The sequence below is a fragment of the Triturus cristatus genome, chromosome 5_1 (genome assembly GCF_964204655.1).
Source record: "Triturus cristatus chromosome 5_1, aTriCri1.1, whole genome shotgun sequence".
NCBI classification, from domain to species: Eukaryota; Metazoa; Chordata; class Amphibia; order Caudata; family Salamandridae; genus Triturus; species Triturus cristatus.
In genome coordinates this window covers 95700522-95712917 of record NC_140587.1, presented here as the reverse complement: position 1 = coordinate 95712917, position 12396 = coordinate 95700522, and the positions used below count along the sequence as shown (strand labels likewise).

Here is a 12396-nt window from a genome sequence, read left to right as displayed (position 1 = left end):
GAAGGTAATTTTGTTATTGAACAACTAAATGCTCCCCAGCATATGGCATATTTAACATGGTGTTACAAGACTCAATCAATCAATCAGGGGTATATAGAGCGTGCTACTCACCCGTGTGTCTCTCAAGGCGCTGGGGGGTGCAGCGCTAGGCCAGCTGAAAAGCCAGGTCTGGAGGCTCTTCCTGAAGGTGCGCAGGGTGGGAGAGCGTCTGATGTTGACTGGGGGTTTGTTCCAGACTTTGGCTGCGACTCTACCCCCAGCTCTGGTTCTGCGGATATGCGGGGTCGTTGCTAGGGCGAGGTCGAGGGAGCAGAGGTTTCTTTATAGTGTCTTGTATCAGGATCAATAAATACAGTCCTTTGCCTTGAATCTTGCAACTACCCCATCTCTGTAAACTTGTTTTCTTTCTCACCACCCAAAGAAGCATTTGGTGTTGAGAAATCTGTTCGCTACTGAGTGAGCAAGAGAAAAGTACGCGGCTGCTATCTGAGCCGATCTTGTTTTGGAGGTCTGCCTCAAACAAAGGCATTTTTTGGGACTGTTGTTCCTCAAGCATTGAGGACTGTTTGAGGTTGATCTTCTTCATGTGTAGTCATAAGCATCTGAGTCCTCCCTTCAGTGTTTAACTTGAGCCAGTGGTTGCCACTGGGGGCCACCAACACTTATTTTTCCTCATCCAACTTTCACCCATCGCAAAAAAGAGAGAGAAACACACAACAGGAAAGGAGGAGGAAGAGAAAACAATTATAAAGGAGGAAAGCAGGGATGACAAGGAACCTGAAAGAGATTAAGAGGCAGGGAGTGTTTGTTGGTGGATTAAAGCTGTATCGGGTGGAATCAAGACTTTGTACCCTTGATATTTTGCATCCCCCACTATTCGTAGCACCGGCCATGGTCTTTTGGGCAAAACATAGGGCCCTGGCACTTAGTATTTTACAAATAAAGCATGCCTCCATAACACTCAGATTCTATGTCAGGACCGGAGGCTCCGATTATGCTTCTCATTTCTTTACTAGAAGCTCACACCAGCCAATGAAAATACAAACAGAAAAACCATGTGATAAACCACAGAGTGCCAGGGTACATAAGGTCCCTGCATGAACATAGAGTCCTCTTTCTTTGCTGCTCCGCAGCCAGTTAAGTGCCCTTTACTTTCCTTACTGTGGAAGTGTTGTATTGATGAAACGTGTTGTGTTTATAAAGTTAGATTACTAGCGATCTTGTCGGTTACAGGCTAGCGCTTTATGAGTGATTTCATGTTTACCTGTTGCGGTTGAGTTTCGTGCGGATGTAACTTGAATGCTGCCTCCGCCTCTCAGGAGTGGCGCTTGCCTTCTTATTATTGTGGCGCCAGTGCGAGCTATCATTACTTTAATAGAGTCTGTCTGAGTGCTTACCTTCGCGCTCCGTGTGTTCAACGTGCCAGTGCGAGTTATCATTGGTTTAGGTAGAGTTGCCTGAGCGGCGCACCGCGTGTTCAACGCGCGATTGCGTTCCGACTCTTGTTCGCGGTCGGGTAGTGGAGCGGGAGGTCCCGAGGAGCGAGGACGCGCGGTCCTCTTTCGATTGCCACGAGCCTCGGCCAGCGCGCATGCGCGGCGGCCATATTTGCGTGTGCTTTCGGCAATTAGGCATGGAGTGAACGCGGAGACAGCGTTTTATGTCTCAGACCTTCGTGCTTTAGTGATAAAAAGCGCGCAAAGGCTCGTTTTTTGGCTCCTCTGATGCCCCATTGTTGCACATACTGTGTGGGGCTGTATAATCATTCATAGGCTCTGCCTAGAGTGGATATTTTTCAGCAAGCTACTCCTTCCTCCACGTCCTACCTTGATTTTAACTCACCCTAGGTGAATTATTGGAGATTGCTTGGGGTTACCACTCCCTCTGACCTCTTCCACTTACCTTACCTACCTGGCCTAATCCTTGCGGCTGCAGGCAGTTCTCCAGGGTCAGTGATTCCACACTTGGTGTGCTACAATGTCTGAGTACTATGAGGAGGACTATTACTACTATGAAGAGGAACCCTCTGGGTTTGTAGAACAAGACCTCGTTGAGGCTTTAGATGCGGGCGTCCAGCACTCCGTGAATTCAGCGCTGTTAAGGGCGATTGCACCCCTAAAACGTCATCTGTGCTCCTATGCCAAGCAAAAAGGCTGGCTTCCCTCTTCAGGCTCTCGAGCTAGATCTAGGGGTAAAGGAAAGGCGAACCCCCATTTGGCTGACTTTGCTAAATTGGCCAAGGCAATGGCTGAACAGGAGCGCTCTGCTTCCAGTAGAGAAGCCACGCTCACGGAAATTTCCCAAGAGGATGGTGATCAGGACACCTCCTCGGATCCTTCCACTGATCAGGAGGAGGCTCCTCGTCCCTCCAAAAAAGCCAGGAAGGAGAAACATTCTGAACCGGATCCGTCCCCTAAGGTCCTCACCTTTGAGCCTGCCAAGATCATCCATCCTAATTCCACAGCTTGGCTGCCACCCCAGGAAGTGGCAGATTATGTACACTCCCACCTGCGCCAAGCATTTGAGAAGGACGTGCGGGCACGACTCCGGTCTGAGTGCCCTAGGCCCGATCTCGCTGACAAAGTGGCAGAAACGCCAGAGGTAGACCCATCAATGTTACCCTATCTAAGGAAATATTCTAAGGACCCCAAGAAGGGCCTTGACAGATCTTGGAGGTCCTGTCAGGATAAACTGTTGGATATCTCTGGGCCCCTGACCAAAATTCTCGAGCTTGGCTTTAGGGCCAAAGAATCGTCCCGTACCGTTGATCCGGATGAGCTGATTGGCTGGGCTCAAAGGGCAATGTGCCAACTTGGCAATGCCAACTGTGCACTTTCAGCGGAACAACGCCGTTCCATTCTCTAAAAGTTGGATCCCAAATTGGCCGAGTTAGCCACATCAGAATCAGGGCCCCTGGCTCAGGGCCTTTTGTTTGGGCAACCCTTCTTAAAGGAACTGACCTAATTTGTGGCCACCTTCAGCGGGCTGGATAAGGCCCAAGGCTCACTCAGACGGGCGTTCCGCCCGGTTTTTGGCAGGGCCGGACGGTTTTGTGGGCGCTCGTTCAGCCGAGGAAACTCTCAAGGCGCCCAGCGTGGCCAGCAGAGGGGAGGTTATCAAGACAACTCCAATACCTCCTCCTTCTACCCTACTCGACGATCCAGGAACAGAATCCGCAAGGGTGGCAGATTTGGTGGCAATTCCAACAATCAACATGATGCCGGAAACTCAGGCGAGCCTGATCCCTTATTCCGAGGTGCAATTGGGGGGGCAGAGTAGGCTGTTTTCTCAGCAACTGGCGCAAGATCTCTCAGGATGCATGGGTATTAGAAACGGTGCAAGGGTACAAGCTAGGGCTGTACGATTCCCCATCACAGAGCATTCACCCTCCCCCCATGTCTTTTTCACGAGATCAGACCTTTATCTCAGCAGAGATCATGTCCTTAATAAGGAAGGGCGCGATAGTGGTTTCCTCTCTTCACCCTCAGGGTTTTCTAAGCAATGTCTTTCTAGTGGAGAAGAAAGGGGGTGGATCCAGACTGGTGTTAAACCTCAAAGATTTTAATTCGTGGATTATTTACAGACACTTCAAGATGGAAGGTATCCATCTATTACGCGATCTCCTCCAAGAAGGGGACTGGATGGTCCGGCTGGACCTGAAGGAAGCGTATTTATCCATGCCCATCTTTCCCCCTCATCGTCGGTTTCTCCAATTTTTGTGGCAAGGAGTTTGCTACGAGTACAAAGTCCTCCCGTTCGGCCTGTCGTCAGCACCTTGGTGCTTCACAAAACTTCTGAGACCAGTGGTAGAGTCTCTCAGAGTGCGGGGAGTCCGCCTCATAATATATCTAGACGACATCATCATTTTGGCGACAACCCCCCAGTTAGTTCAAATACACCTCACTTGGGCAATCAACCTGTTACAGAATTTGGGGTTCATTGTGAATCCACAGAAGTCAGTACTGACTCCGTCCCAGTCAATCGAGTTTCTAGGTTTCCTCGTCAATTCAGTGACTTGCCGGCTTCTGCTTCCGATGCAAAAATTCAGGACTATCAAACGGGAACTGAAGTCTACACTTGACAGGCAGACGATGTCCCTGAGATCACTGGCCCGTATAGTGGAATTGTCGGCATCTTCCATTCAGGCGATCTTCCCGGGCCCCCTTCACTACCGAGCCCTGCAGCGGCTCAAAATCCGCCATCTCCAAAGAGTCCTCAGTTACTCAGAACAGATTCGCCTCTCAGGCGAGGCGAGGCTGGAGATGAACTGGTGGTTAAACCACATGGAGGCCTGGAACGGCTGAGCGCTATTCGGATCAGCCCCGGATGTGATAATCGAATCCGATGCCAGCCGGTGGGGTTGGGGTGCCCGTTGCGGCCAGTTGTCCACGGGTGGTCGTTGGTCGCCGGAAGAACTACGTTTACATATCAACTGCCTGGAACTGTTAGCTGGTTCCTTTGCAATCCGATGTCTTTCTCCTCAGAAGACAGACTGTTGTATTCTTCGGATGGACAACGTATCGGCAGTTCGGTATGTCAACAAACTGGGCGGTACCAGGTCCCGGATGTTGGCAGAAGTTGCCAAAGATTTTTGCCACTACTGTCTTCAGAACAGAATCTCGTTAGTAGCGGAATATCTACCGGGCTGCAACAACGAGGTGGCAGATTGGCACTCCCGCCATCTACAGGATTTCAGCGACTGGATGCTGTCTCCCCGAGTATTTCAGAACTTGAGCCACCTATGGGGTCCCTGTCGGATAGACTTGTTTGCGTCTTGCCTCAACAGACAGGTTCCCCAGTTTTTCAGTTGGAGGCCGGATCCAGAGGCTCTGGCCACGGATGCATTCCTACAGGAATGGCCGCAGGACCTCTGTTACGCTTTCCCCCCCCATTTATGATGATCCACAGGGTGCTAGCACGAGCCAGGGCTTATCGGGCGGAACTCGTCTTGATCACTCCTCTGTGGAGAGCACAGGCGTGGTTCTCGGTCGTATTAGAAATGTGTTGTGCAGTCCCAGTTCTTCTTCCCCGGATGGAGAACCTACTGTTGGACCCTCTTCAGAATCCTCATCCATTGGTGATATCGGGCCAACTTCCTCTAGTGGCCTGGCGGGTTTCAGGGACAGATGGAAAGTCCCAGGCCTTTCTCGCGAGGCTGACAGATTTATCACAGAGGCCTGGTCAGCCAACACACATAAGAGATATGCTTCCTCTCGGAAGAGATGGTGTGATTGGTGCTCTCAACGGGACGTGGATACCTCTGCAGCACATGTGTATTTAGTGGTAAATTTTCTGGCCTCTATGGCTTCCTCAGGTTTAGCATACAGAACAGTCAACAACTTTCGTTCCGCCATATCAGCAGGTCATTTGCCTTTAGAGGGCAAACCCATAGATGAACACCCGTTAGTGTGTAAGCTGCTTAGAGGTATTCGAATGGTAAAACCCCCACTTCCTAAATATTCTCAGTTGTGGGATGTCTCCATTGTCCTTAAATTCTTGGAAGCTTGGCCTCCAAATAAATACTTATCCCGTAAGCAACTCTCTGCTAAGTTAACAATGTTACTATGTCTAGTTTCTTGTAAAAGAGTCTCTGACGTACGGGCATTGGATTTAGCGGGGGTAGATATTCCCCAGAAGGAGTAACCTTTATCCTGTCCAGACGAACTAAATGTAACACTGCGTTCCATCACTTACCCAGCTTTTCCGAATAATCCCAAGCTGTGCGTGGTACAATGCATTAAAGATTATGAGGTGAGTACCGCAGAATTTCGTATTGATATGCAAGGTCAATTGTTGATTGCTCTGCAGAAACCTTTTCGCCCGGTGGCTCCGGCTACCTTGTCTCGATGGATGCGTTGGCTTATGGATGAAGCAGGGATTGATGTTTGCAAGTTTGGGGCACATTCAGCCCGAGGAGCTATGGCCTCGAAAGCATATTCATCAGGCGTTAGCCTGGCAGAAATCATGCATGCAGCCGACTGGTCTACTGAGCATACTTTCAAAGCATTTTATTATAAGCCTATTGTGGATGTAGCTTCTGTTGTGGTGGCTAAGCTTTGAACAAGCATAATCGGAGCCTCCGGTCCTGACATAGAATTAAAAATTTGCTAACATTCGTGACAAGAATTTACAATTCTATTAAGGACAACGGAGGCAAGGATTATCCGATCCAGAGGACATTTTATTGATCAAATATTGTCTGTTTATTCATGCTCGTATATTGCATAAGTTGATTGTTTCCCTCCCTTCTTTTGTGCTGGTTATGTAATGTTGACTTTCACCGAATGGTTGGAATGGCTTTTAGGGGTTGTCCTTCTTTTATTTCAGGGACTGATTGCAAATGAAGCCTGAATAGGGTTCAGCTGAGATTGGCTGGTATGCAGTTCTTTGGTTTGCGCAAGAGTGAGTTACCTGGACCGGGATCCAGTTCGAGCTTGCAGCCCCGTTGGGCCCCCAGTTCTTGCTTGAAGAAGTCCTGGTCTACCGATGATCCTTCAGGAGCAGGTCGTGAATGGACTTAACTGTTATGTTTAGAAAGAAAGAGGACTATGTTCATGCAGGGACCTTATGTACCCTGGGACTCTATGGTTTATCACATGGTTTTTCTGTTTGTATTTTCATTGGCTGCTGTGAGCTTCTAGTAAAGAAATGAGAAGCATAATCCTCGCCTCCATTGTCCATAATAGAATTGTAAATTCTTGTCACGAATGTTCGCAAATTTTTAATTCAACCTTCCGGTATGGGTGACTTGGTGCCTTGGAGTGATTTCTCTTTAGGAAGCCTCTAAAAGTCTCTTTTTGAAGACATGCTTTTCCCTCGTGTGTCTCTTCTCCAGCCTCTCATTGTATACAAAGGAGTCGCCCTCTAGTCTCTAAACTTATCTGTATTTCGAATTGTAGGTTAAAGTGACGCGTTCTTCGGTCAAATGGCTCCAGGACCAGGCTCCTCATATTCTAAGTGTTGTTAGACTCTTCTTCCAGGCTGAATATCCCTGTAAGGGCTATAGTCTTCTCCCAATTCTATATGACGTCCCCTAGTCAAAAGCCCTTGGGCTACTTCAATGTATGCATGAGCTCTCCATTGCAGTGTAATGAGCTCTCCGGCAGTCTCAGTTCTGATAGACAGTAATTTTGCTTTTAGGTGGAGACTAGGCAGCGCGCATGCGCTGCTGGAAGACCTGCTGCAATCACTATACACAGTTTAATCCCACCTGCTGCTTGCCACTCCTGCGTCTCTCTTCTTTGCTGGCTCCTCATTGGTTGGCGTTCCAGATACATCACTTCCGTTTTGCGCTCAGGAACACCGGCCAACTACAGTTTCCTTATGCTGTAGGTGTTTATATATTCCTTTGGGGACTACTACTTTTATTTCCTGCTTGTGTACACTGTTGGTGCCTGTTCCTAGTTTATGTTGCAGAGTGTATGTGTATATTGCTCGTGTTACACTCCCGCTCTGTGTGTTCCACCCCCTCCCCGGCCTCTATCCCGTCGTGCTTTCATGTCCTCCCAGTCCATCAGCCCTGCCACCAGTCTGACTGTTCCAAGGCAGTCATTTTGGCTGCTTTTATACATCGTACTTTCAAACCAATATATTTGCGCGTTTCTATCAGCTGCTTTTGAGTTCTGCTGTTTTTCTTAAATTTCTCAAACACAGCTGAGTTCACGAGTACAGAAAGAGAAAACCTGATACTACTGCCAAAAAGAAAACAATTGTAGCAGATCCTGCAAGCAGGTAAGCGCTGAACCACGCCTACCGCCCAATCAGCTGTCTGAGCTGTTGCTATGTGCACTGCCTTCTTTGTAGAGGTGACAGAAGAAATGCACTTTACGGAAAGATGGGTAATGCACCCAAAGCATAATGTTTTCGACTAACCGCTGCAGCTGAAGAATGTAGCTTTTTATATCTTTCTTCATGCCCAGTACTAAAACAATACACTTCATGTATTCCATTCTAGGGGCTAAAATTATTGTGTATACAAGTGCAGTGTTGTTAAAGCTGTTTTTTGTAGAATTAGAATTCTTAGTTATTTGTAAAAGTCAAAGCATACACAATTCAATCTTCTATTGGTACATTAGCAGTACTCTGCTAATTTGATTGCTTCGAGCAGGCCAATAGCGTGCTGTGTTTGTATAAACTTTGTATGCTCACATTTGTTACATATCAAAAGATTTGAAATGGAGTCATGTACAGCAACATGTTCATAATTATTTGGCACACAACCCAGAAAAGTCACTACTTGTAAAAATACTAAGTCTGTGCCATCGTGTTATGTTGAACTTGGTTGGAAGCCTGTTTGTTGGCTATAAACCAAAAACAAAGGCCCAACTATTTGGTTAGATTGTTTTAGTATTGTGAGCATGGAAAAATCACTCAAGCCGACGGCATTTGAAACTAACTTGATAGAAATGTCGGCTGCTGGCATAGATGTGAAATGAAGGGCCGTAAGTTGGTGATATGTTTAACTAGGTCGCTTCCACTCTAACAGAGCAGCTGCAACGGTTTTGTAAAAATTATCATAAACATTTTATAATGCGCCAATGTGACTAGAAGTGTCAAAGCCTGCATGTTAAACAACAGTAGATATTACAGCACTCGCCTTTCCAAAAATGCTGTCAATGTGATGAAATATTGTGCATTTTTTATCTGCCCACAATTAATACTCAGACACCATCCTATATTTAAAGTATTTGTTAACATCTTTACGGCATTAGCAATAGTGAAAAGAAAGCATGCTTACTGCTATCTCCCTCTGGACCCATTTCCTACCAGATTTGAAGTCTGGCTGCCATAGCACCTGAGGTTCAAAACAGCAGTGCAGGACAAGCAAATTGGGAGTGGTGTGTTGGTGGGGTGGGAGGGGTGTTGGTGGGGTGGGAGGGATGTTGGAGGGGCACAAAATGACAGAGAGCAGAAGGATAGGAGGGGCAAGTAACACAAGGGATGGAAGGGTCAAACATCACTAACAGTGGGATGGGGCAAGCACCAACGGGTGTGTGGGGTGGAAGGGAGCTACCATCACCAGGGACAACAGGAGGAAGGTGGGTGAGGCAAGTAGGACTCTGAGCAGGGGAGACAGACCGAAAACAAATGCACTGTTATTGATCGCAACAATTTTTTTTTTTTAAATTTAAGTACCTCCAGAAGCGCACAGCCAGCATAATGATAAATCTGTACTTGGTCCATGCTCCACTAACAGAGAAACACAGGAAGAGAAACCAGGAGGTACAATGAGAAGCAAGGAAATGAGAGTGAAATTGAAGCCAACCAACAGTAAGTAATGGGTGGGCCCAAAGCCAGGGCTCTCAAACTCTGTCCTAGAGGGCCAGATCCATGGCAGGTTTTTAGCATATCCCCATTTAGATAAATGTAGTTCTTTAAAAAAAAATGTGGCATGGATCCGTCCTTCCAGGACCGACTCTGGAGAACCCTGCCCTAAGTACTTTGTAACTATTTTCCCCCATTTACAAGATCTCTTGCAAGCGACAGTGCTTGTGCTGTCTCTGGCGAGACCTATTAAAGTGCTATAGTCAGGATGCGGAAGGATTTCACAAGGCGTAACGTGTATAGTGGCTGGAAACCAGTGCTGAATTAAGTGCTTAAGGTAAAGGCAGGCAAGTAGAACAAGGATATCTATGAGGGAGCTGGCAACATAGAAGTTTGTGATGGTGGCAATGGAAGCTGGATGAATGTGTATGAGCCGTTCCTGAGGGACAAAGTTGCACTCCACCTCAGTGGATTTTAAGTGGTAGGGGTAATGTTATTATGGGACTTATTAGGAGTGGACACAGTAAGTACTGTTCTGTAGTATGCACATTACACTGAGGAAGAGCAGTACAAATTTAGCTGTACCTATCCGTATTAGAGGGAGCAACAAGTAGGCGGGTTGATGCAAATTAAAAACAATTCACAGGTCAATTCACAGGTGGCAGGAAGGGTGTGTAAAGAGGTCGGACCCTAGTGCTGCTGGTTCATATCATACCAGGGTGAGAGGATCCCCAAGGATGCAGCGACTCGGGGCACCACTGAAGTTATTGAACAGGGGCACAGACCGGCACAAGGGTAGGGGGTGCAGATACTGACCCGAACCGGCTGCCGCGAAGTTCGTCTTCAAGTTCGCTGCAGCCTAACAGGAAACAGACTCTTGGACATAGAGGCGGGAACTCCTCGTTACCTAATAATAGTGACGATCCCATTCCAAAATGGCGGCGGATTCGCGTTAAATGGAAGTTTTTTCCCCAGCGGAAGATTACTTTTGTTTATTAACGCTTTCTAGAATCTTGATTTTTATTTAGTGGTTGTGGTACAGGCTTTTTAGAAGAAATCAAATATTTGAAATGTGTGCATAAGTTGTAATCATGCTGGCTTCATTATGAACTCCACCAAGCGACAGTGACAAACGAAGACCGAATGAACGGCTGTTTATCAGTCTGTTGATAAAAGACTCCTAGAAAGGCTGTGACGGTTACTGGAGCGAGGAGTACAGTGGCGCAGGTTACTCCGGTGGTATATTTTTTCTCTGCTTGACTTCATCTTTCCAAGAAGGCCGCCACGGAAGAGAAAACACTTTCAGCCGAGTCCGCCGCCGTCTTGGAACAGTCACTTTCATTAGATAAGGTAGAGTTCCCCCCTCCCCTCTTTTATGTCCGTGACGCTGTTGCCCGTCATGTGGACGCAGAGTTGAAGACGAACTTCGCGGCCGCCGATTCTGGTCAGTATCTGTCTCGTCTGTCAGCCTCTGACCCCTCCCCCAACCCACACTGCACCTACCAGCCTATGCTTACTTCGCAACACTATTGTCAAAGTCGTAAAGATGTTAACAACGTCTTTAAATGTAGGCTGAACTCTGGGAATTTCTTGGGGGTAAATAAAAATAGAAAAAATCAACACAAATTCCTCACATGTATAGCATGTTTCAAAAGATTGAGCTCCTTGCACCACCTTGCGTCACTTTTAATATGGGAAAAAGTGACCTAAGGGCGGCGCAAGGGGCTTGTAAATAAGTCCCTGAAAATGATGGGTTCAACACGGAAAGCAAGTCCCTGCTGCGCTATTTGGGATCTCAGTGGCGGCTCCTCGATGGGGGCAGGGGGGCGTTGCTCCCCTTCTTTCTCGCAGTACGAGAAGGCAGAAACATAAACGGTAAAACTACCATTCTATGTTTCTGCCTTCTCGCACTGCGAGAAAGCAGAAGTGCCTCTGTGCCTGGTTGTAGGCGGGCGGGTGGACGGTCCTGCTAGAGGGCAGGGGGGAGTGGCTTACCCACTGTTGTGGGTATTGACTGTTAGGTCGGCCCCAGGGCCGAACAAAGCAGTCATGCGCACTCCCCCTTTTTCTCTATGTAGGCTGCTGCATGCAGCCTCCATAGAGAAAATGAACCGGCTGGGGTGCTCTCTGCTGCGCCTTACCAATCACAACGCTGCCATTGCAGCGTTGTGATTGGCATGGGTAGGGGAGGGAAGCTGCCTGCTGGCTGCTTCCTGTTCCAGTAGAATTAGTGGGACCCGGCTGCACCTTTACCCCCGTGACCGGCCAGGAGCAGAGGCGGCTCGGTAACTGGCAGAAGGATACTTTTTATTTTTATTATGCCCCCCCCCCCAAAGTCTGTCCTCGTGCACTGCGATAATGCCAAGTTTCTGTACAATGTAATGGGCGTGAGTGTAGACAGTAAACTGCACAGGCCCTCTATGAATACATGGAACCACAGGCGGTTGGTGGAAGGGGGCTTCACGACCAGAGACTCTTACCTCGAAAGGACAGGGACACCTGCCTGTCATGTCGCTCGAGCAGGTTAGCGACCTTCTTCAGACTAACGCTCAGTGCCATGGAGCCAAGGATACCAGGACCGTCGTGCGACTGTCCCTCTGTGCCTTACTCCTGTAGCCCCTGTCGGTGGGCAGCAACGTAGTTGCTCCTCCGTACTTCCTATGGGTGGGAAAGTATTGCGGTTTACGTGCTGCGCTGCATTTTATCTGTACTGCTCGAGCATCCTACGTGCTTGCTCGAGCCATGCCTGCTCGCTCCCTTGTGCACCAGGCATGAGACTCCTCAGTGCCTTACGTCCCCAGCCATGCCCGTTTCCTTCCCAGTCTGCCGGCTGCACCAGCTTAGCAGTCGCAGTTAATTACCATTTTCATATCTCGTTTTCAATATCGGATATTTAGGCATCCGTTTGACAAGATTTTCCGAACTGCCGCCTTCTGCTACTTTGCCCGCATTTGGTGTTTGTTATTGCCAATACTAGCCCATGGGCGCCCCTCTCCACTTAACATCTAGATTGGACCTGGAATGTTCAAATTGTTAAACAAATCAGTTCATTTTTACAATGGAAGTGTAAAGGAATGTATTCTTATCACTACCAATATGATCGCTATTCGTTAATTATTTGACACGTCTAGG

At 47.9% G+C, this 12396-nt stretch overlaps 2 protein-coding genes across 2 annotated transcripts in view; one reads left to right on the top strand and one right to left on the bottom strand.

Annotated features, from left to right (window-relative positions):
• LOC146830301 (uncharacterized) overlaps positions 1-10176 on the bottom strand; it is a 39643-nt gene extending 29467 nt beyond the window's left edge. The window contains exon 1 of the mRNA XM_085604505.1: positions 10081-10176. The gene's annotated coding sequence lies outside the window, so the exon portion shown is untranslated. The remainder of the gene's footprint in view (positions 1-10080) is intronic.
• Positions 10177-10619: 443 nt separating this feature from the next.
• The window catches only part of LOC146830299 (uncharacterized), a 42372-nt gene continuing 40595 nt past the window's right edge, over positions 10620-12396 (top strand). The window contains exon 1 of the mRNA XM_085604495.1: positions 10620-10708. The gene's annotated coding sequence lies outside the window, so the exon portion shown is untranslated. The remainder of the gene's footprint in view (positions 10709-12396) is intronic.